The 23,899-nt window shown below is 42.5% G+C and overlaps 1 protein-coding gene across 2 annotated transcripts in view; it reads left to right on the top strand.

Annotated features, from left to right (window-relative positions):
• Positions 1-7,842: 7,842 nt before the first annotated feature.
• Positions 7,843-23,899, top strand: part of LOC127574147 (myelin basic protein-like) — a 156,148-nt gene continuing 140,091 nt past the window's right edge. For both annotated transcript variants that reach the window (XM_052022897.1, XM_052022896.1), the window contains exons 1-2: positions 7,843-7,994; positions 17,855-17,971. The gene's annotated coding sequence lies outside the window, so the exon portion shown is untranslated. The remainder of the gene's footprint in view (positions 7,995-17,854; positions 17,972-23,899) is intronic.

Below are 23,899 nucleotides of genomic sequence, written 5' to 3'. Positions count from 1 at the left end.
ATTGGTGAGGGTCAAATGCTGGAACTTCTTAACAGGTTAGGCAGCATCTATGGAGAGAGAAACAGTTAACATTTCAGGTCAAAACTGGGAAAGAGAGAAAACAAGTTTGTTTTAATTTGCAGAAAACACTGGGGAGCGATGGATAGGACAAAGAGAATATCTGTGATGGGTGAGGCTATGGTTGCTAAGAGGGCACCTCCATTGGCAAGTCATTAAATGGAAGATGTCCTTGTGTCCTTGCGTGTTGGTATTGAATTGTGTTCACTAGCAGTCATGACATGCTTCAGGGTGTTGTATTACATTAAAGGTGCTATATAAATGCGAGCTTTCATTGCGTGTTTTCCCTCTTGGAGATCACGGGCAGGCTCTATTAGCTCACTGTGACAGGAGAGGCTGAGTATATGCTCTGTGGCCCTTTAAGGGGTACAGGGAAAGAGCAGGGGAATGGGACTGATGAGATCGCATGACTAGGAGCCATTGGTGAGATGAATGGACTCTTTCTACATCATAAAAATTCTATGAAATGATAATTTACTGGAGCTTTATCAGGAAAAAAAGACAAGGACCAAGATTTTGGAAAAGAGCATTATCAGGCATAGAACTCTTTAGTTAGACTTGCTCATCACATTTAGGTATTGAAATCTCTTTCCCAAGTTGCTGGAAGTGCAAGACAATGATAGCAAGATGGCATCTGGGACCATGGCAAATGATGAGTCCAACGATCTGACTTCTTAACCAGTGAGAGTAAACAATTGAGGAATGACTAAGAAGGGGAGGATTAAATCAATAGAAATAAATCTAGTTCAGAAAGGGAAATAAAGAGAAGGAAAGAAACTTGGATTGCTAGACAGAACAAGAAAGAGTAGAATGGAAAAATATGGATAGTATGAAAAAAAATTTTTAATCTTTCACAGCATTTCATATCTGCTAGAATCAGAATCCATGCTTGCAATTGTTTGGAAACACAAGAGACTGTAGATGCTGGAATCTGGAGCAAAAAACAAACAGCTGGAGGAACTCAGCAGAACGGGAAGCATCTGTAGAGGGAAATGGACAGTGGACGTTTCGGGTCAAGACCCTTCATCTGGGCTGAAAAAGAAGAGGGGAGATAGCCAGCATAAAGATGTGAGGGGAAGGGGTGGAACAAGAACTGGCAAGCGATAGGTGGATCCTGGTGAGGAGGGGTGACTGGCAAATGGAGAAGGGGAGGGTGGAAATAGCGACAGAGGACGGGATGTGACAGTATCTGTAGCGGAAAAAGGATTGTTGTCCATTTTCCACTAAAGGTACTGCCTGATTCGCTGAGGTCCTCCAGCTGTTTGTTTTTTGCTTGCAATTGTTTACTTTCCTTGATCCAGAGATGTAAATTAATGGTCACTAACAATATTAATGCTGCCAAATTTTCTCTGGTTAGTTTAAGCGTCATTAATGTCCAAATACAACATGGAAACTACAGGGAGACTGAGGACAAAAGTTGTTTTTTTGCAAAGCTAACAGTGAACTATTGTAAACAGTCCATCAACTCAAGGTAGTGTATAACACACAGAGTATCTCTTTCTCACCACATGTTAATAACGGCACTCATTGTTCATGCGCTGTTGTATTTTCAGAAGATTCTGGGCCATAATCTTTATTTACAAAGTTAAATTAATTCATAAATTAGAAATATCATACAAAGACAGAAATTACAACTAACATCACTCCAATCAATATATTTCTGGTTGTACACAGTACAATAAGAACGAAAAGACACAGACTTAAACCTCCAACTTATTACAGAAAAAAATAGGTGGTGACACTATATTCTAGTTCAGATAACAAGAGCATCCAATGGTATTCTCCTGTATGATACCTCCACTACTAAGATATTGATGTTTACCATCATATCTGAAGACCAGTTTAAGAGTGACTGCTACCACTATAATTAAATAAATGTCTAAGGAAAACCCAAACCTTATTACAACCATGTGTCCTTTTAAACATACTTTCATTGTCAGCAAAACAAAAGAGCTGGTTATTGACTTCAGGAGGTGGGGCGGTGCACACGCTTCTGTTTCTGATAACGGTGCTGAGGTGGAAATGTTAGAGAGCTTTAAGTCCCTAAGTGTAAACATCAGCAATATCTTGTCTTGGTTCAACCAGGAATACAGCATGGCCAAGAAAGCACATCAACACCTCTACTTCCTCAGGAGTCTAAGGAAATTCAGCATTTCCCCATTGACCGTCACCAATTTTTATAGATGCACCACGGAAAGCATCCTATCCGGATGCATCACAGCATGGTATGGCAACTGCTCTATTCAAAACTGCAAGAAACTGCAGAAAGTTGAGGACACAGCTCAGCACATCACAACAACCAGCCTCCCTTCCACGGTCTCTCTCTACACTTCTCACTGCCTCAGAAGAGCAGCCAACATAAAGACTCCTCCCACCCCAGATATTCTCTCTTCTCCCCTTCCCATTAGGCAGAAGATACAAAAGCCTGAAAGCACATACCATCAGGCTCAAGGACAGCTTCTATCCCACTGTTATAAGACCATAGAACGGAATTCTTGCATAATAAGATGGACTCTTGACCTCATCATCTACCTCCTCATGGCCTTGCACCTTATTGTCTGCCTACACTGCACTTTCTCTGTAACTGTAACACTATATTCTGCATTCTCTTATTGCTTTTCCCCTGTACTACTTCAATGTACTCATGTGGTGAAATGATCTATATGAATGGCATGCAAAACAATGTTTTTCACTGTACCTCGGTGCCAATCACCAATTGGTAAATTGGTTTATTATTGTCACATGTACTGAGGTACAGTGAAAATTGGGATTGGATAAATTTAGGTTGTTTTCTCTGAAATGAGGGGCTTGATGGAGGTTTATAAAACTATAAGGACATAAATAGGGTAGATACTCAGAGTCATTTTCCCAGGGTGGAAATACTAAATACTAGAGGATAATGCTTTAAAGGGAGAGGGGGAAGGTTTAAAGGAGATGTGTGGGACAAGTTTTTTTACACAGAGAGTGGTGGGTGCCTGGAAAACGCTGCCAGGAGTAGTGGTGGAAACAGATATAAAAGCAATGTTTAAGTGGCATTTAGACAGGCACATGAACATGTGGGGAATAGAGGGATATGGGTCACGTGCAGGCAGATAGGCTTAGTTTAGTTTGGCATCATGTTCAACACAGACATGGTGGGCGTGTTGGTCTGTTTCTGTGCTGCACTGTTCTATGTTCTATTGTGGGGAAAGGAACTGAACCTAATGAGAAATAGGTTCTCTCCAGTGGGATGCCAAGCACAATAAAACTGTTTTTAAAACAATATTACACGGACAAATTCTACTTTAAAATGACAAACCTGGGATGAACATAATCCAGATCTAATTTCTAAAACTGGTAATCAAATTCACTTTGTCAGTCTCAGAGAACGCTTTACATGCTTGTCATACTGCAGATCTGCCGAATTGTGTTAACGATGATGAAGCAACAATTAAACACTTCTGTCACAATGCGAGGATATGCTTCACTGATACCAGTGAAATTGTGAATTTCAAACGCTTGATAGTGTGTTGTTCTAACCTATTTCACCATAAATCATTGGCTCTAGATTTGTGACCCTTGACTCGTTGAAGTCTGCAGGGGCAGAGCTGAGTTACAGGGATATATTTAAGTGAGAGCTAAGTATATGAGGGGAAAAGGAATAGAAAGGTATGTTGACAGGGTGAGAAGCAGTAAAGAGGGAAGCAGGAATCCAAGGTGGACATTTGGGCTGAATGCCTTGTATTTATCTTATAAGATTCTGTGTAACTCTGGACAATATAATAGCTACTTCAATTTAGCTGGTGTATAACTAAAAATGGTAACTTTCTTCAAGTAACAAATTTACTGGCAATTTAAGCTGCCTCAGATTTTGGACACAAACATAATAGCTATTCAACCATACCTACAACTTCCATTTGTACAGTAACTTCAATGTAGCAATAGATCCCAAATAAAAATTAATGTTAATGCACATGAGGGGATAGTGACCAAAAGCTTAGTCAAAGAATTAAGATTTAGGAAGCATCTCAAAGGAGTTAAGAGAGTTGGAAAGGTTGAGGGAGGGAAGTCCAGAAGCTAGTACCTTGAAGGGTGTTAGTGGTGGAGTCAAGGATACTAGATTGATAGAAAGATGTGAATTGGAGGAAAGTAGGTATCTCAGAAGGTCATAGGGCTGGAGGAGATCACAAAGCTAGGGAAGTTAATGTTATGGAGGAAATTTAAAACAGGGACAAGTGTATTAAAGTAAGCTGCTTGCTTTACCAACAACCAGTATAGATGATGATGACCTGGTGCAAGGGAAGACATGGAAAGCAGGGTTTTGGATAACCCTGAGATTATAAAGAGTAGGACAGACAACATTACAATGGGAGAGTTCAATCTGGAGGTAACACAGGCACGGATGAGGTTTTTGCTAGCAGAAGGGCTGAGACAGTGGTGGAATCTGAGGAATCTTGGAGGTAAACTTACTGATGACAGGGAAATGCAGCCATAAGCCCAGCTCAGAGTCATATATGACATCAAGGTTGTGAATGGTCCAAGTCATTTTCAGACAGTTACCAGGACAAATTACAGAATGATTACCACATGGAAGATGACCATTCATCCCATCAAATCTGTACCTGCTCTATGTAGGATCAATCGACCTAATCCGACTCCCCCATCCTCTCACATACCTGAGTAAGTTCTTTCTCTCTCAGATACTTATCCCTTCTAAACACTACAATTGAATCTGTCCCCAGCAGTGCATTCCAGACCCCAACTGCTCAACCCCAAAAAAAGAATTCCTTCTGTCACTTCTCAGTTCTTCTGTCAATTACGTTCATTCTATGTCTCCTGGTTCTTGACCCTTCTGCCAATGGAAAGAGTTGGTGAATGAAGGAGTCTGTGATGGGAGTGAGGACGGTGACCATGGTTTTTCCATTATTTATTTGGAAAACATTTTGGAGATGGCGGAGGGGTAGGAAGGTGTTAATGAGGTAGAATGATGTCAGTGGGTCGAAGAGCACATTTCCGTGCTCTACCACTCTGTGACTCCACGAGCAAGTTGAAACTGATCCTGAATTCTTGGAACAGAATGAAAATGTGAAACAGTAGGGGACCAAGGAAAGGCCCCTGAGACACACTGGAGGTAATTGTCCAAGTTTGATGTGATCCTAATATAGTGAAGTTTTAATGTAGGATTTATACTAATAACCTGGGCTGCTTTCATTATAGATGATAACTAATCTTCTATGTATTTACAACATGTTCTGTTATTCAAATATTTTCATTATTATTTTTAATTTAATTAAGCAATATTAGATTCTGAAAGATAGTAATAATCATTCTGAATGTGTTTTTCAAAACCAAAATTAATAATTGAGGATTATTGGTCTGGATTTCATTATAATTTAGAAGTGGATTAAAGATGATTCAAGGTCAAGATAGCATGATCAAGAGGAGCATTCAACTGCTGAAAGGTTTTATCTGCTCTGTAGCATGTCTTAGATGTTCTGAGGATGGGAAAGTCAATGTATGAATGCAAATCTTTCTTTTAGGTCTTAAATCACAGTATGCGATTGAAATGCAAAAGGATTGAGCTTGTACAATAATAAAACTAGAAAATATTGGGAGCACTTAGCAGGTCAGTGTATAAATCATGAGGGACATAAATAGGGTGAATCAACACAGTCTTTTTCCCAGGGTTGGGGAATCAAGAACTAGACAGCACAGGTTTAAGGTGAGAGGGGAGAGATTTAATAGGAACCTGAGGGGCAACTTTTTCACCCAGGAGTGGTCTGCACATGGAATAAGCTGCCAGAGGAAGTGGTTGAGGCAGGTACATTAAAAACATTTAATACACTTGAAGAGGTACATGAACAGGAAAGGTTTAGAGCGATATGGGCCAAACGTAGGCAAATGGAATTAGCATAGATGAGTGTCTTGGTCGAAATGGACCAGTTGGCTAAAGGGCCTCTTTCCGTGCTGTATGACTCTATGACTTAAACTGTGGAGAGAGAAACATTTAGTTTCAGGTTCAAGATCCTTTGTCAGAACTGAAGACTAGAAAGGAAAGAGAAACCACTGAGCGTGAACCAGACAATAGGGGCAAACTGAAATCCCACTGGAAAAGAAGGGGCAGCAAATTCAATAGCACGTAAAAATCAAAAGAATCGCAGACGCTGCAAATCTGAAATAAAAACAGAAAATGCCGGAAACACTCAGCAGGTCAGGCAGCAGCTCCAGAAAGAAAAACAGGGTTAATGTTTCTGACAAAATGTCTTCAAACTGAAACATTAACTCTGTCCTTCTCTCCACAGATGTTGCCTGACCTGCTGAGTGCTTCCAGCATTTTCAGTTTTTATTTCAGATTTCCAGCATTTGCGTTTTTTTTTGTAATTTTCACTGAGGTTGTACAATGATTTGTTCACATACTGTTTGTAGCTCTTTGTCCAATTCTGTACTCAGCACCCTGGGAAGTGTATATTATCCTACAATGGGGGTGTGTGCAACCTTGGCACAGGATATCAGGAATGAAAGGGTTAAATTGTGAAGACAGATTGCACAGACAGTTTATTTCCCCTTGGGTGTGCTTGAAAAAGGGGAATTTTAATTACAAGCCATTCCTGGGTAACGAACAGGTTTCGTTTTTACATACGTCCTTCAGTCGATTTTTGTCCACAAGTCGGAAAATACACAATAATCACTCGCTATGGTAACCATACCTCCACAGTATGGTAATGAATGGCATCAAAAGCATGGTAGACCGATAGGAAAGAACAATTACTCAAAGTGGAGACAGGAAACTAGTTCCGCTGCTCATAGGAATGAATGTATGTGTGTACGTCAGACTTTTGAATTTAATAATACTATGGGAGCTCGTTCGTATGTAATGTAACTGCACTGTATAATGAATTGATCTGTATGATCGGTATGCAAGGCAAGTTTTTCACTGTACCTCGGTACAAGTGACAATAATAAACGAATATCAATACCAGTGTAGGGGTGTCCATAACGCAGGAACGACATGTGTGGTGACTGAGGGATTTGACAAAGCAAAATTATCGCTTCTAGTTGGGGGCTTAGAAGAAAGGGGGATGGAAATGAGCTTCTCTGAGAACCATCATACACTCGAGGGGCCAAATAGCCTTTTTTGTGTCTATAAAATTATAGGCAGTCAGTCCATTCAGGGAGATGTTAGGAAGTGCTTCTCCACACAAAGGGAGGTAGAAATCTGCTTTTATTTACCCACACGTTCTCTACCGCCTTATCACATTCTGCAAGGTTCTCCTGAATTACAAACCACATCCTTTCAAGCAAATCAGAAAAAAGATTCTGCACCATTTCCAGTCCAAGGATGCCTTGCGGAACAGAAATAATAAACCCCCATGCCTTACACATTGTAATGTGTGGAGCTGGTTATTTTCCCTGAGAGAAGCACCTCTTCTTTTAAAAAAGAGATGCATTTCTGTAGCACCTTTCACATCCCTTTCGAAGAGTGCTTTACAACTATTGAACCACTTTCAAAGCGCCCTCAATTGACAGCCAATTAGTGCACAGCAAGCTCCCACAAACAGCAATGTGATAATGACAAGTCAATTTAGTTTAGAAATGCTTTGCTTTTACATTGAGCGGACCATCAAGACGTGGATGGGTGTCCCAGGAGCCTCTTAAAAGTTGGTTGCTATATGTCTGCTTTGGACTCAGCCCCGCACTACTAATCAGGCCAGGTTGTTCTTGGTTGATTTCAATTGCTGATTGGCTGCAGTTCATTGGTAGCCCATCCCCACTCAGCACTGTACCTTGGCAGAGAGAGAGAAAAAAAGCAGGAAGCAGCGCAACATTAGAGACACAAGCGAGCAAATGGAGTCAGTTAGGGGGCTTCAACTCTCTGTTATCAAAGGCAACCGCGCTTAGCTCAAGGGGAAAGGGGTGTTTTTTTGCATCGATCCGATCCTGAACCCGGGAAGAGTGCGGTATGTGTAAGGACATGGTGAACCTTATTAATAAGGGCGGGTGTGGGATTTATCCTGGGAGAACTGCTTTTATTTTCAGTGGCTGTGTGGAGTTGCTCTTGGCTGCTGGTTTGTGTGTGTAAGATATATATGTGTATATATATAGTGAGAGAGAGTTATTTACGTGTTCTGCAGCAGTAGGGTATTGTGCAATGTACCACACACGCAACCACCTACACACTCAATGCAAACGCCCCGCAGCCTCGGCTGTACGGAGGAACAATGGTCTTCCAGTGTGGACCCCACAGCACGCTCCTTCTCTGCCAATGTCATTGTCATCCTCTGTGTATGTGTGTGTCTTTTCGCGTTAGTGTTGAGTGCGGCCAGTTTCCGGTTAATGATATGGCGTCTCCAGTTTGTATCATCAGCTTCTCCGCCCTGTTTCCCCCCCACCCCTCTCTCCTTCCAAGCCAACCTGTGTACCTGCTTACTGCGGCTCGTTGCCTTTGCCCCGCCGCACTCCATTGTATGCGGCTGGTTCCATTTCGGCGCTTCTTCCTCTCCCAAAATTAGGATGGGATAGAAGTAAACCACTCGGCCCATCTTTCAAAGGGCGGTTCAATCATACACCGCCCCCCCCCCCCCCGCTCTTCCGCGCTAGCTATTGGTAATTGGTTTATTATTGTCACATGTACCGAGATACAGTGAAAAGCTTGCCATCCAGACAGATGATTCCATACATGAGTACACTGAGGTAGTAAAAGCAGAAAAGAGTGCAGAATAAAGTGTTACAGTTACAGAGAAAGTGCAAGGGCCATGGTGAGGTAGATTGGGAGATCAAGAGTTCACCTTTAGTGTGTGAGAGGTCTGTTCAAGATAGATAGAAGCTGTCCTTGAGCCTGGTGGTAGGTGTTCTCAGGCTTTTGTATCTTCTGTCGAACAGGAGAATAGAGAATGACTGGGGTAGGAGGGGTCCTGGATTATGTTTGGTGCTTTCCTGAGGTAGTGGGACGCTTTGCCAGTGTTTCCACCTTTTGGATAGTCAGTGTTCAATTTGACATCCTCCCTTTCAAGTTCTGTGCTTTTCCTTCTGAGCTGCCACTCTCCCACATTTTTTGCCAGTGGCTTTCCATCTGTCTTCTGCTCATTCATAGGGACTTTTTGGCTGAAAGTAATCAGACTTTCTCCACAGAACAACACAAGGCACGTCAGTGGGGTGTGACCGTGAGGGTGGGGCTGAATTACCTCATTTGTATTTTATCAATGTTTGACATTTTTCAAGTGTTGATTTTCATGAAGTCACTGCCATTTTGTGAAGCCACTGGTGTGTCCCCTTTCACCCTCACCAATTTTTTTTATCGATGCACCATAGAAAGCATCCTATCCGGATGCATCACAGCTTGGTATGGTAATTACTCTGACCGGGACTGCAAGAAAGCGCAGAGACTTGTGGACACAACTCAATCCATCATGAAAATCAGCTTCCCCTCCATGGACTCTGTCTACACTTCCTGCTGCCCTGGTAAAGTAGCCAATGTAATCAAAGATGTTTCCCACCCCAGGCATTCTCTCTTCTTTTTCTCCCCTCCCCTCTGGTAAAATATTCAAATACCTGAAAGAATGTACCACCAGGGTCAAGGACAGCTTCTATCCTGCTGTTATAAGACTATTGAACTAGTACAGTAAGATGGGCTCTTGACTTCACTATCTACTTCGTTATGACCCTGCACCTTATTGTCTGCCTGTACTGCACTTTCTATGTAACTCTAACACTGTCTTCTGCATCCTGTTATTGCCTTTCCCTTGTACTACCTCAATGTACTGATGTGGTGAAATGATCTGTATAGATGGCATGCAAAGCAGTTTTTCACTGTACCTCAGTGCATGTGGCAGTAATAAACCAATTTACTATTTAGTCTGTGGTACTGGTCACACCACACTGTGGCAGCGAGGTTTCTGAAAGCTTTATTGATTAAAGTCTCAACAAAAGGGACTAACTCAGGAAGGCACCTTGATTGGTACGGATGAGTTGGGCCAAAAGGCCTGTTTCTGTATTCTGTAACTCTGTTGTTCAGTTGTGTTGTAAGATGAAGGAGAGGGTTGGGTGCTATGTACTTGTGATCCTAACTATTGTCCTTGCATGGTAAACGTACAGAGGCTACTTCATCTCCCCATTATGGAGCTGCTGGTGGGGGTGTCGTGGAACATCCATCCAGAGCGTGAGTGCAGTGATGTTTCTGCTATTGCAGCTGAAGGGGGAAAGACGTAAAAGGGACCTGAGGAACGGCAACTTCACAAAGCATGTGGTGTGTATATTGAATGAGCTGCCAGAGGAAGTGGTAGAGACAGGTACAATAACATTTGAACAGGTGTATGGATAGAAAAGAGATATGGGACCAACTTAGATCGGCACCTTGGTCAGTATGGACAAGTTGGTCCAAAAGCCTGTTTCAGTGCAGTATTAGAGAAACAAAGGACTGCAGATGCTGGAATCTAGATGAAAAACACTGAACTCAGCCGTATTATCCTGACTCTGAGGAGTGAGCCCCTCCTGCTCAAATTCTGATGGAGCTGTTGTTGAAGGTGAAGCAGGTGGCCCATGCACGATAGACGGTGGGAGCAGTTGCCTTCCTGGGGAAGGACAGACCAGACTTGGCAGTGAATACACCCTAGCTTCCCTCACTTCTGTCTGCCCTGCAATCCCATACAGGCACAGAGGCAGTTCATCTGATAATGCTCAGTTCCTTCATGGCCTTTCCCTTTCTTTATAACATTCTAGCAGTAGAACCCTCTGTCCCTCTCCAATTCTGGCCTCTTCTGCACTCTGGATTCACTTCACTCAGCCAGAGGCACAGCTAACCATTGAAAAATCAGGATTCCAAGGGCTGGCGTTCCCTCTGTCTCTCCTTTAAACAGCCTTTTTTTAAAAATCTGAGCTTCTGGCAAGCTGCCCTAAAATCTCTTCATGTAACTGCATGCATCAAACTTTGCATGCAATTATGCAACCTTGGCTCCTCTTGCTTTGTAGAAGTAAAAACACTGCAGATGCTGGAAATCTGACACAAAACCAGAATGCTGGAAGTGCTCACCAGGTCAGGCAGCATCTCTGATTCTCTCTCAACAGATCATGTTTCAGGACAATGACTAGGTCAATAACTTGGGACTTGAACAACATTTTAGTTGCAAAAAAAGGGACAGAGGGAACAAAAAGAATCCCTGTGACAGGGAGAGTCTGAATGTCACAAGTGGTGGTGGTGTTGGCGTATTAAGAGTTGGGATGTTATGTTGCAGCTGTACAAAACATTGGTTAGACTGCACTTGGAGTATTGTGTTCAGTTCTGGTTGCCACACTACAGGAAGAATTTGGAGAGAGTACAGAAGAGATTCACCAGAATGTTGCCTGGAATGGAGGGCTGTAGTTATAAGGAGAGATTGGATAGGCTGGGTTTATTCTCACTGGAACATAAGAAGCTGAAGGGTGACCTCGTAGAGATTTGCAAAATTATGAGGGGTGTAATAGGTAGAAGTTTTTTTTTCCCCAAGATGGGGGAATCTAGAACTAGAGCACACAGGTTTAAGGTAAGAGGGGAGAAATTTTAAAGGAGATCTGAGGGGTAAGTTTTTCCACTCAGAGGGTGGTGAATGTCTTAAATGAGCTGTCAGAGCAGGCGGTGGATGCCGATTCAATTATAACATTTAAAAGGTGTTTGCGCAGGTACAGATTGGAAAAAAGAGTAGACGGACATGGGGTCTAACACAGGGAAATGGGATTAGTGTAGATGGGCATTGTGGTTGGCCTGGATGAGGTCGGCTGAAGAGGCCTGTTTCTAGGCTGTACTGCTCTGATTAATTGCAGTCAGGCACTGAATGTTGATGCAATTCCCTCTGCTTGCACTTTAATTCCATGTCCCATTTCCACTCTGACATCTGTCGTAAGTTAGCTGGAGGAGCAGCACCTCGTCTCACAACTAGGCATATGACAACTCTCAAGACTTGGTGTTTAACAATTCTGTTCGACCTCCACGCTTTTGCTTTTTACAGTTGTGACTGTTGCTTTGTTTCCATTTGCTTCTGTATCATTTTGTTCCAACTGTTTTTATAGTAATTATTATCTTGACAAACATAAGTGTGCATGCTAGTACAGAAATTCCCCCATCCCCTCTGCCTCCCCCCTCACTGCAATCGGAAATGCACTCTGTAAATCTTTTTTCCTTATTCTGGTGAAATGTTCATGACCCCCTCCCAAAAACTCAATGGTTTTTCTCTCCCTATTGATGCTACCTGACCTGCTGAGCACTTCCAGTGTTTCACTTCTAATTTAGGGGGGGTGAGGGGTGTCTTAGGCATTTTAAGGATTGCCTCAGTGTTGCACAGAAGCACTAGCTTAGATTGGAGATTGAATCAATGACCTTCTGGCACTGCTGCACAATGATTCAAGGTTGACACTATATTTTTATACTGCTGTCGTTCAAAGTCAGATGCACATTTCCTCTTGGAAATTCAGCTTCAGATTGGAAATAAATGGGAAATGGATTATTCATTATTGTAAAGTTGTCATATTTAAAGCAAGAATAGGGCAAGAGGCTGTGACGATGCAAGTGATTTGGGTCTTGCTTCCCCCACCCTAAATGTAAATCTATTTGTAGACCCTACTGTAGGGATAGAGATTGTGTCCCACCCACTGAAGTAAAGAGCAGTCCTGATCTCTGGTGAAATTCCTCACTTCCTGCTTTCCAGGGATCCTTGGTGATCAGGAGCTGTCATGTCATAAGGGTGAGCAGCCAATCACATTACAGAATTCTCTCAGACACCAAACCAGGGAGCAATTTTTCCATTTACCTTTTTGAAAATCATGAAAAGTACCAAATGAATATTGGAACATCTGCAGGTGGAATAATGTAAACCTTTTTCCTCACTTAAAATCTTCTTGTGAGATTTTCACATGTACAACATTACACTTTGAACCAGAAAATTTGATAATTATGGCTTGGTACTTTTTTAAGTCACTTGTATTTAGTGGGACAAAAACATAAACAGCTTGGCTTCCTATTGGTTATCGTACAGTTCCTTATCCTAGTAGATCATTCAACCCATTAAATCTACCCCAGTGCAATTCCCCCTCATTTCCCTGTACAAACACTCTCTATCTCTGTTGCACACAATCAGCATCCAAGATCCATATTGAATCCAAGTCACTGGAGCTGTGAGGCTGTAGTTCGACCTGTACGGTGTCACCTTGTGATTTGCTGGGGAAGGCTGAACAGAGTACAGCCCACAGAGATGGGCTGAATTCTTACCTGCACCCTCAGGATATGTTCTTAAAGTGAGTGATGTGCCTGGTCCATTTGCATGGAGTACACTCCTGCACTGTTGACTGTATACCGTAATCAAACAGGAGGATGAGCTACTTCCCCCAAAGATGGGACTGCTGGTGGATTGCACTAAAGGGCTTGCAACAGCAATGTCTGATTTGTGTTTTTTTTGGAGAGGGAGTTGGTTGAGGCATGAATATTGACCACAGAATGTCCATCCCATCTTCCAGCAGAGGGCAGATGATTTGGTCTCCATTACTCCTCAATAGATCTCTTGGGTTATCAGCCTCAGATGTACAGGCCTGTCCTGGAGAGAGAGTTGGATAAATATCCTTCTGATCTGGGTGGGAGACTCACTGAGCCAGGGTTGGCAGTTAACCTGTTAGTGGGTCTTTTAACATTCAGTCATGTATTCAGTTGTACTGATGTCTGAGTATTTGGGAGTTGCACTCCTCCTTGGAATACTCTCCTTGTTTTTGTGTCACCTTCTCGAGTTCAATGGGTAGCTGCTTTCATTAGGGATCTATTCCAACAATGTGTATACTGTGTGAAGTGCTTGTGTATTTGATATGACTTTTTTTACAGCTTACTTTTTATATCTAACATTTAATGCAGTGAACTGTCCCAGTGTGTGAACTTCTAGCCAAATAAGGTGATATTAGGATAGCTAATTGACCTTAAGAAATACGAACAGGAGTAGGTCATTTGGCTCCTTGAGCCTGGTCTGCTGTTCAATAAAATCATGACTGATCTGATCATTCCTGCCTGGTTTTTCTCCCTTAAACCCTCCACACCAATGGAGTGAGCCAAGGGTGATACAGTAAAACTCTGCTAGCCTGGCAAGCTGGAGGGTTTTGTGCTGGACTGGTGCATTTTCTGAACATTGTATGTTGTTCCAATTAGTACACTAACACTTAAATTTATTACATCTAACAAAAAATTATCCTGGGGAGCAAATGCCAAATCATTGGGATTTCTGAACAATTGGATAGCAAATTATTGGAATATGTAAGGGAGTTAGAGGAAGGAAATTTTATATAAATGTAACAAAAAAAAACTTGCTTTCTCTATGCATGTCTTTGAACTGTTGCATCCAGTAGGTGAAGCTTGAGTAATGGTTGATTGTGCTTGATCTGGTTTACTCCGTGTTGGTTCCACAGGCACAATTTTGTGGCCGAGCATCTCTCAACAATCTTGTAGCCTTGGTTCTACAAACTAGCGAGGAGGGTTGATTTCCTCTCTGAGAGAATGTTAGTGAGCCCAGAATTGTACAACTAGCTGCTGTTTTATTTTGGAAATCTAGAATTAAATAAAAGTTGCTACCATGGAACTACTGGGTGGCAGTTTTGAACAAAAATAGTTCATTTGTACTCTTTAGGTAGAAAATCTACCATCGGTACCTGCTCTGGCCCATATGTGACTCTAATGTGATTGTCATGGAGTTGTACAGCATAGTAACAGGCCCTTCAGCCCACTGGGTCTGTGCTAGTCATCTTGCATCCACCTACACTGATCCCATTTTATTTTCTCTACATTCCCATCAGCTCTCCCCAGATTCCACCACTCAGCTACACACCAGGGGCAACTTACAGTGGCTAATTAACCTACCAACCTGCACATCTTTGGGATGTGGGAGGAAACCAGAGTACCCATAAGAAACCCATGTGGTCACAGGGAGAAGGTGCAAACTCCACACAGACAGCCCCTGAGGTCAAGATTGAATCTGGGTCTCTGGAGCTGTGAGGTAGCAGCTCCAATTTGCTGTGTTGCCCGTTGACTTGCAACTGTACTCTGAAATGGCTCAGTAAGCCTCAAGTGTAAGGAAGGGGTTGTCCAAAGCCTAAATGGAGAATAAAATAATTCTGGCTCCAGTGAGGGATGAGGGTGTAGAAACGGCTGGAAAATGAGGTTCCTGACAGCCAGAGCTTCTGGATGTGCCTCCTGTGTTGGATTTGCCACTAGATCATTTTTACCAAGATAACTCTGTCCACTTTTTTTTAAATCTCTGACATGCACAAATGGGGAAATTGTACTGGGAGCAATTAAAACTAAAAATTGTATAATTAAAGTACTAGAATATATACACACGCCATTTAAAATCAATTAATCACAATGAAACTAGCTGAATCAAGTCAAACAAAGTTGCCTATCATTGTCCCAACAGCTGTCTTCCATGGAATTTCAGTGGGGCTGCTGTACTTGTCAAGTTTAGCCAGCAGGGTCAGTGAGCTGGGATATTTGTAGAAGGTTGCTTTACTCTGTGGGATGTCTCCTGTGTTACGCTGGTGGAAACAAACAAGTGTAATGGAAGGTGCTGTTACATTGGACTTTGGAAATTCCCCAGTGAGACAGGGATACTGTAATTCCTTTTCAGAAGCTCTGGTACTCTGGGCAGACAATCTTCCCTCTTGTAAAATTGCTATACCACGGGGGGAGAAAGAAAGTAAATTCAACCCCTTGAGTCAATGCCCTATTCTGATTTGCTATCAACATGGGCTCTGTGCTAGTGTGCATGCATAGTTTACGCCTGGTTTTTGGAATAATGCAAACGTATCAGATCAAAATGATGCTGGTTGAAGTATCGGATGTGTGATTTGCTTGACTGTTTTAATACTGTAGATCCTCAAAGAACAGTAAAATGTATCAATCTTGAGAGAAATCAAAGTGTTTTAAGAAAATTGTTAGAAGTATTAACTGCATTCTTGTTGGCTGAAAGATGAATTGGTAAAATAGAACTTGTGTAATAGAGCTATTGAAATTCTGAATAAAATGTGCATGATTACTGCAGGAGTTTCCTGTGCAGAGTTGCAAATGTCTGGGACATTGCTTTTTGTAGAGGCTCAGAGCTTTTGGCCCTGACACAATTTCAGTGTCTGTGGCTTGTAAATTTGCTGACTAATTCTGTAACTAGTTTCCCACCAGTTCTGTGCCTTTTGGTAATGCCGCACATTCGCTCTTCAACTCCAGCCTCCCCTCCAGTTTTGTGCTTTAAAGGTGATTTTTTTTTTCTCTGTTCTTCTTCCCCTCCTGCCTGCTGTAACATGTCTGTTTAACCTTTCACATTCAAGTATGATGCAAAGAATCCAATTTGTGAATTCTTTCATGAATCATGAGCTTTGCACAGCTGCTGAGGTAAGTCGGAAAATGTTATGATGCAGGAAGATCCTGTCTGCTTGGTGAAACGATTACCCAGTCTAAGAAGGTATAAGATGAGGGGCGTAGCTGGGGTGAATGCACTCCGTCTTGTTCCCAGGGTTGAGGAATCAAGAACTAGAGCACAGGTTTAAGGTGAGGGGGAAAGATTTTGAAAGGAACTTGATGGGGCAACTTTTTTTTAGTGTAGTACGTATGTGGAATGAGCTGCCAGAGGAAGTGATTGAGGCAGGTACAATAACTTTTAAAAGACATTTGGACAGGTACATGGAGAGTGAAGGTTTAGAAGGATATGGGGCTAACAGATGGGCATCTTGGCTGGTATGGATGCATTAGGCTGCTTCTGTGCTGTATGACTTTTGTAATCTCTGGGATTGTCTCTCTCCATGGATATGGGCCAAACAGGGCAAATGGGACTGGCTCAGTTGGGCACCTTGGTCAGCATGGCCGAGTTGGGCTGAAGGGGCTCTTTCTATGACACTTTCAAGGTTAAGTTGGATAGATTTTTAATGTTGAGGAAATTGTTGGGTGTGGGGGTCAGTTAGGAAAATGGATGAAGCACAGGATTGGCCATAATCTTATTGAACTGTAGAGCAAACTCAAGGGATGGAATGCTCTTCTGCTCCTATTTCTTGCACTGTTATCACAATTTATAAACTTCCACTTAAAAGGATCTACCCTAACTTTTGCAGGCATGAGTCATGCTATCTGTTATGCAAGTCCAGCACCTTCGTAGCATTCATTGTATCTAGATGCTGAATCTCCAAGTAAAGTAGTTTTATTGATGGGAAAAGGACAACCTTCCTGATCCCCATGTCTAACTGTGCACACTAAGTTATTATCATTCAGTGGGAAGTGCTACTAGCCTTGCCAACATAGGGCACACGACAGCTCTTATAAAAAGTCATCAACTTTGGTTTTTCTCCCTTCATTGAAGCTGTCTGACTTGCTGAATATTTCCAGAATTTTCTGGGCACAGCCTCAATAGAAGGATGTCCCTTTTAGAACAGATGAGGAAGAATTTCTTTAGCCAGTGGATGGTGAATCTGTGGAATTCATTGCCACAGATGGCTGTGGAGGCCAAGTCATTGGGTATATTTAAAGTGGTTGATGAGTCCTTGATTAGTAAGGGCCTCAAAGGTTACGGAGAGAAGACAGGAGAATGAGGTTGAGAAGGAAAAATAAATAGCCATGATCGAATGGCGGAGTAGACGCGAAGGGCTGAATGGCCTAATTCTGCTCCTAAGTCTATTGGTCTTTATTGCAGGCCAATGAACCTTTGCAATGTATGAATTCTAAATACTTGATCTGCCTTTCTTATGTTGAGGATGCACTTGATTCCAGGCAGATGATTGAGATGCTAGTTGTATCTATTGTTCTATAATCATTTAAAAAAATGTTTTTTTTGTATTCTAGGAACCCATCAAAAGCACTTGCTCCAGTCTCTTGGGTAGGTTTCTTCTTGGAGGTCTTGCTACAAGAATGTGTACTTCAATCTTTCCTGGAACAGCATAATCCTCGAGTCATTTTGAGGTATGCCTCTAAGATTTGCTATTACTTCTCATTCCAGTTGTTCTTCCATTCTTCTAACCATTACCCACCTATAGCATTGTTACCAATATAAGAGGTTGTTCTGCTCATTGGATCTGGTTGGCACAGGGTAGAGTAGTCCTGTCTGTCTTATGCACCCCTCATCATACTTTCCCCATCTCTTCACTGTTGTCACAGTTTGGGGACCAAATAACTTTAAATAACCAATTCTGATGATTGGTTGAAATGTTGTGAAATGGAAAGTAAGAATTACTTGAATTTCTTTGTTCTCTTCCATCACTTGAGCAGTTGGGGGTTTTTCAGAGCATTTTACAGTCTGAAGTATTTCTGAAGTTTATTGACTGTTGGAATATAGGACACACTGCAGTCAACTTTGTACACAATAAGCTGCCACAAACAGCAGTGATATCCAGCTTTTTTTTTGCAAGTCCCTCAGGATTGAGGATTACTTGCTTCCACCCAGTTCTATGAATTAGAGTGACTGAGGCCAATGTGGGACTTGCAGACTTCCCCCACAGATGAAGGAGGTGCCTGTGGTAGTTTTTGAGTTGGTGCAGTCCTGTTGTGCTGGGCTTTGTATACTCTCAAAGGCATATCTCAGTGTCATTCCTAATGCTCCTTCATTACAAGCAGTTGTGAGCCAGGGATTCCCAGAAATTGGTGGGATATAGCACTTTTCCAAGGAGGCTTGGAGCACATACTTGAAGTATTTTCTCTCACTCTGGTAGGCTCTTGCATCACAGAGCTTGAAATGATCTTTGAGTCTGGTTTCAGTCATTCCAACAGCACAACCTGCCAATTGGAGCTGCCTGAGTGAGTGTAATTGGACCCTCTGGGCATCTTGGCCTGGAAGAGGAGGACAACATTAGTTCACTCATCCTGCTAGTGGATTTGGGTGACTTTTTTTATGATGGGATTAGTGGTACCACTCCTGTACTTTAAGGTGACTGCTGTAGGTAGTCCATGAATCAAATTTACAGGAGGGTAGGTTCACGGTTGCCCAGTAGAATGAACTTTGAGTTTGGGGTGTTGATCTTCCATCACACTCTTCCTCAGACAGCCGAAGGTTGTGTTGGAGCACCTGAAGGAAATGCTGTGTTTCATCAATGTCTGCCTTTGCCAACTGATGACTTTGAAGCATTCTTCATGGTCTCACAAAGGCCTTTGAAGTCAAAGGCCACATCAAGTGGTTGGTGCTCATGGAACTCCATGAAGGTCATGACCATTGTGCCTCTGAGTAAACTGAATTCGTACAGCAATTTGGGAGCAACTCTTTGCCACTGTAGAGAAGCAGTTAGGATGGTTTACCCTGTGCCAGAGAGCAGGGAGACCCCTGCTGCAGTTGGCACAATGTAAAAAGCATGAAGACAACTACCAATGTTAATGGGTATTGAGAGGATCTTATCTTTCTTTGAAATAATGCAATGGGAACTATTTTCACTGTAAGTAGGGCCTGATGTTAATATTTTCTTTCCAAGATGGTTATCTTGGACAATGCAGCATTCCCTCCGTACTGCAGGTGGTCGGTCACTTCCCAAGCAGAGTTGGCTGCTAATTGAGTAGCTTGTCTGTCTGTTATCCTCCATTTGAGGTCCCATGGTATATAAAGGCGCACATTCACTGTAAGCTTCCATCTGCATAGATGGTCAGAGAACTGTGTTCTTGCTCAGCATGACAGTACTGGTGCAAAATGATCCTTTTGATTGCTGACATTCAATGAAAAGTTATTTCCTTCCAACATGAAATCTGCTTTTTACGTCAGGATGGTCAAACTGGTTCTGTATCACAAGTAGTGACAATTCAAACACTACAGTGTCATGCACACCTCGGGTGCAGGAGTTTAAATGACCATGTCCAATAAAAACTCTGTTCCTCCTGTACGTGGCTGAGGGGTGCACTTCATTATAAATGAGACAGCTGCACGCCTGCAGTCGCTGTGATCTGGATGTTACTTGCTGCTTGTGTGAGCAAGTTGGCTCAGTCCTGGGAGATTTAATGCACTTGGAGACTTGAGTGAACTGTGACTCTGGGTTACAACTGGAATGGTGGGGAGGGAGGTGTAGAGTAGAAATGGTGCAGGAAAGTGGTGCAATGCAGAGAAGGCTACAGAACATGGGCTGGTAAATGGAATTAGTATAGACTTGAGGGTTAGCATGGAGTTGGTCAGTTGAAGAGTCTGTTTCTCTACTGTAAGAATCTATGACAATGGTCTTGTTGAATGGTGGAACAGGTACAAAGGTCTTAAAGGCCTGCTCGTGCTATATTTCTTAAACACCTGAGAGGAGACAAACCCCCTTGGAGTATGGTGAAGATGTGGCATTCTCAATTGTGTGACAGTGACGTGTAAAAACATTCGAGTGCACGTATGATGGAGGCAGGAATGGACTATGTTAACAGTTTTGAGTGGGGATCATAAGCAGCAATTTGGAATCTCTTTACTGAATGGTACTCTACTGCGCTCTGCAATTCTGCTGTTATCTCATTTTGTGTGGGGGAGCTTGCTGTATTTTTTTTCCATCATACAATCAATGATTACACTTTTTATTTTAAAAGCACTTTGGGAGACCTGAAATGTGAGGTCAGGGAACATGTGTTCAAATCTTCCTTCCAATGTCAGCCCTGTTTAATGTAAATAACCTGGCTGGCTACCTGGATTCCAATATCCTCTGAGCTGTTATCTATAATAACAAGCTAGGTATTTGCATATAGTACAGTACTGATTGGGAACCTCCCCATAGATTGCACTTTGCAGTAAGCATTTGGTTTGCAGTGTTGGCTTCCAATCGGCAGAGTCCTGCTGACTTTTCACATTGCCTCCTGTGCACCTACTTAGTCTGACCTGCTGCGATTTAGTAATTGTCTCTTTGGCTGCAGGTTGAATGCTGATCTCTGTCATGCAGTCTGAAATGGAACGGGACACCTAAAGCTTTGCCCAATGCCTGTGGGGTTTCAGTCACAGGCCAACTCATTGCTCCATCTGTACTTGTTCATATGACATTGTGTTGATTTTATTTTACAAGCTATGGACTCATTGCCCCTTAAACCCTGTTATTTGTTGGATTTTACAATTTAGTTTTTGCTAACCTCCTTGCTCATCCCTTTTTTTCATTTGTAGTCATATCTTCAGTTGATCCAAGCCGAAGCTCTGGAATTTCCTTCCCAACCACTTACTTTTTTTTAAAAAAGAAGATCCTTCTTGAAGATTGTTTCACTCCAAGCCTGTATCTCCAATCTGATGTTGCTTCAGCTGCTTCCAGTCACCTGAAATGGTCTCTGGCTCTTATTGGTCACTATCACCCAAGGCAGGTTGGGAGGAATGGTCCAACCTGCAGTAACTCTCCAGGGCTTCTGGTTCTTCCCTATTAAATACTTTTATTTTATATTTTTAAAAATTCCTTTTTCTTAGTGTGTGAGTATAACCGAGCAATGTGATACACCACATTCCCAATAGTAGTGGGAGGAGGAAATTGAGGATGTACAAAGGCTAGCAGTGGAGGGGCACAGATCTGAAGATTTTAGGACTGGAAGATTATAGAGATGAGGCATGTCCACAGCTGGAGTTGGTAATCTTCAGAATTTTTTTGTAAACGTACAGACTGTAAAGGCAAAATGCTTTCCATTGGCCTATTTAAATTACTTATTCTGTCATTTTTTAAAAAAATGCATTTCAATTATTTGTTCACAATAAAAAGTGAATTCTTTTATCTTGATCTACATTAGCAAACAAAAGCTATGCTGTGGGCACAGAGCTTGTCACTACCTCTGAAGCTAGATAAAAGGTGGAGCAACATTTAGAATATTCAGTGCTACATCTGACATGCTGCAAGGTTTATTTTTGCATTTTAATCCAAAATAATGAATAATTAGACTGTATGGAGGGAAATGTTGAAATCATAAAAAGCTGCTGATGGTGTAAACCTGAAATAAAATTTGGAAATGCGTAATAGGTCAGGCAGTGTCTGAGGGGAATGCGGAATTAGCATTACAGGGTGGTGATCTTTCATCAGAACTAGCCAGTTCTGATACAAACTGGACATGCTGGTTATCTGAAATAGGTGAGAGTTTTGAGGTGCCATGTTGGGAGATGAGATGGTGTTTCTCAGGCTAATGTTGGACTTTGAGCAGTGTAAGGGGCCAGAACAGATGGAGAATTGAAGTAACGGGTGACTTGAGGTAACCCTTGCAGACTGAGCGGAGGAGTTTGGCAAAGCAGGGGATAGAACTGTAAAGCAGGGGCAGGTTGGTGGTGGAGCCCTGTCTTGCAGAGGTTGAATGTAAAAGCCATCTCTTGTAGGTTTCAGTGACTTTGAGCTCTGCCTCTGAACACACGCATTGTCTGTCCATGTGTTGTGGCTCTGACTGGGGTTTGGGTGACCTTGATTCTGCACTGGAGATAATGTAGGTTCCCAGTCCTCCTGTAGTTTAGTTGGAGGTGAGATGCACTTTAAAACATGAGAGATTCAGAAAAGTATTTGAACAATGCTGCAGCCTTGTTACTAAGACTGGGTTTGTTGTGCACTGTGTTTTGTTAGGGTATCAGTTTGCATGTCATCAAGAAGTAAATGTAAAAGTATAAAGATTCAGTGGGGAAAAACTGGGCCACTTCCCAAAGCTTGGGGAAACCCCTCTCAATAAAAGCAGATATCAGTAATAAAATTCACTCAATTTTGTGAATTGGCCATCTGATGTAAAGGGTGTTCAGAGGTCAAACCTCAAGCCCAGCTTAGTGGTAGCAGTCTTCTCTAACCTCATGAAACTTGGACTGCTTACAAGAAGTATCTCTGCAAAACAGTTTCTGCAAGATCTTCCAAATCCACTTTTGGAATGTGAGAAATGTAGGTGTCTTCTCCCAGGTGAACAGCCCCAGCACTGAAGCCCAGTTAACAAAGTTCACAAGTCTGATACCAGACTCCCAAAGGAGAGCTCTGGTATGAGACGAGATTACCAGATGGACTGGGGTGAAAGGATTTGAGGATGTGCTCAAATCTCCATGGAAGGGGTATGGAATGCAACATTCCCACTGACTCCTGGGAATCCCTAGCCCACGACTGCTCAAAGTGGAGAAGGAACATTTGTGATGGTGTTGAGAACCTTTCCCATATGTTGGGAGTGCAGAGAAGCCCTGTGCGAGAAGCAGAAGGGGCACACCACCCATCAGCCCTAAAGGCAACCTCCTGACCCACCTGTAGAGGAGTCCACTGTTCTCACATTTTCCCTGTCAATCGCCTTGAAACCCACAACTGGATTGGGAGCAAGCTGCCTTCAGTCCTAAAAGACCGTCTAAGGTGAAGATGATAACAAGGTGGCCACCCAATTTGCATTCAGTAGCTCCTTTGTGGAAAAATCCACATCGTGAGCAAATGTAGTCCACTAAATTGGAGGTAGTGTGAGTGAATTGCTACTTCATCTGGAAAGTGTTTGAGGACTTGGATGTTGGAAAGGGAACAGGTGAAAGGGCGGCTGTTGTATGGGGTGGTTCTGTGAGAAGGGCATGGGGGTGTTGCTGGATATTGAAGAATGAACCAAGTACTTGTGGAGACAATCCTTTTAAGATGCTGAAAGGGGACGGGAAGATGGGTTTGGTGGCAATACCTTGAAGGTGTTGGGCATTGCAGGGATAATCTGTTGAACGTGGAAGCTGGTAGGCTGGAAGGTAAGGTCAAGGGAGAAGAGGGAGTGAAAGTAAACAGGAAATGGGGAAAATGTAGTCAATAGTTGTGGAGGAGAAGCTGTGATTAAGGAGAAAGAATGATCCCTTGGAAGCACTGGTGTGGAAAGCTGCATCAGAACAGATATAACTGGGCTAGAGAAATCTGGCCAAAGAAACAGATGTCCAAAGTCATGCTGGGCTCCGAATTAACTGAGGTGGGGGTGTCAGAGGATTTGTTGAGGCTTCCTCCATATTTTCAT

Source organism: Pristis pectinata, chromosome 9 (assembly GCF_009764475.1).
Source record: "Pristis pectinata isolate sPriPec2 chromosome 9, sPriPec2.1.pri, whole genome shotgun sequence".
NCBI lineage: Eukaryota > Metazoa > Chordata > Chondrichthyes > Rhinopristiformes > Pristidae > Pristis > Pristis pectinata.
The sequence above is the reverse complement of the archived record's forward strand: the minus strand, read 5'-3'. Positions and strand labels throughout refer to the sequence as shown.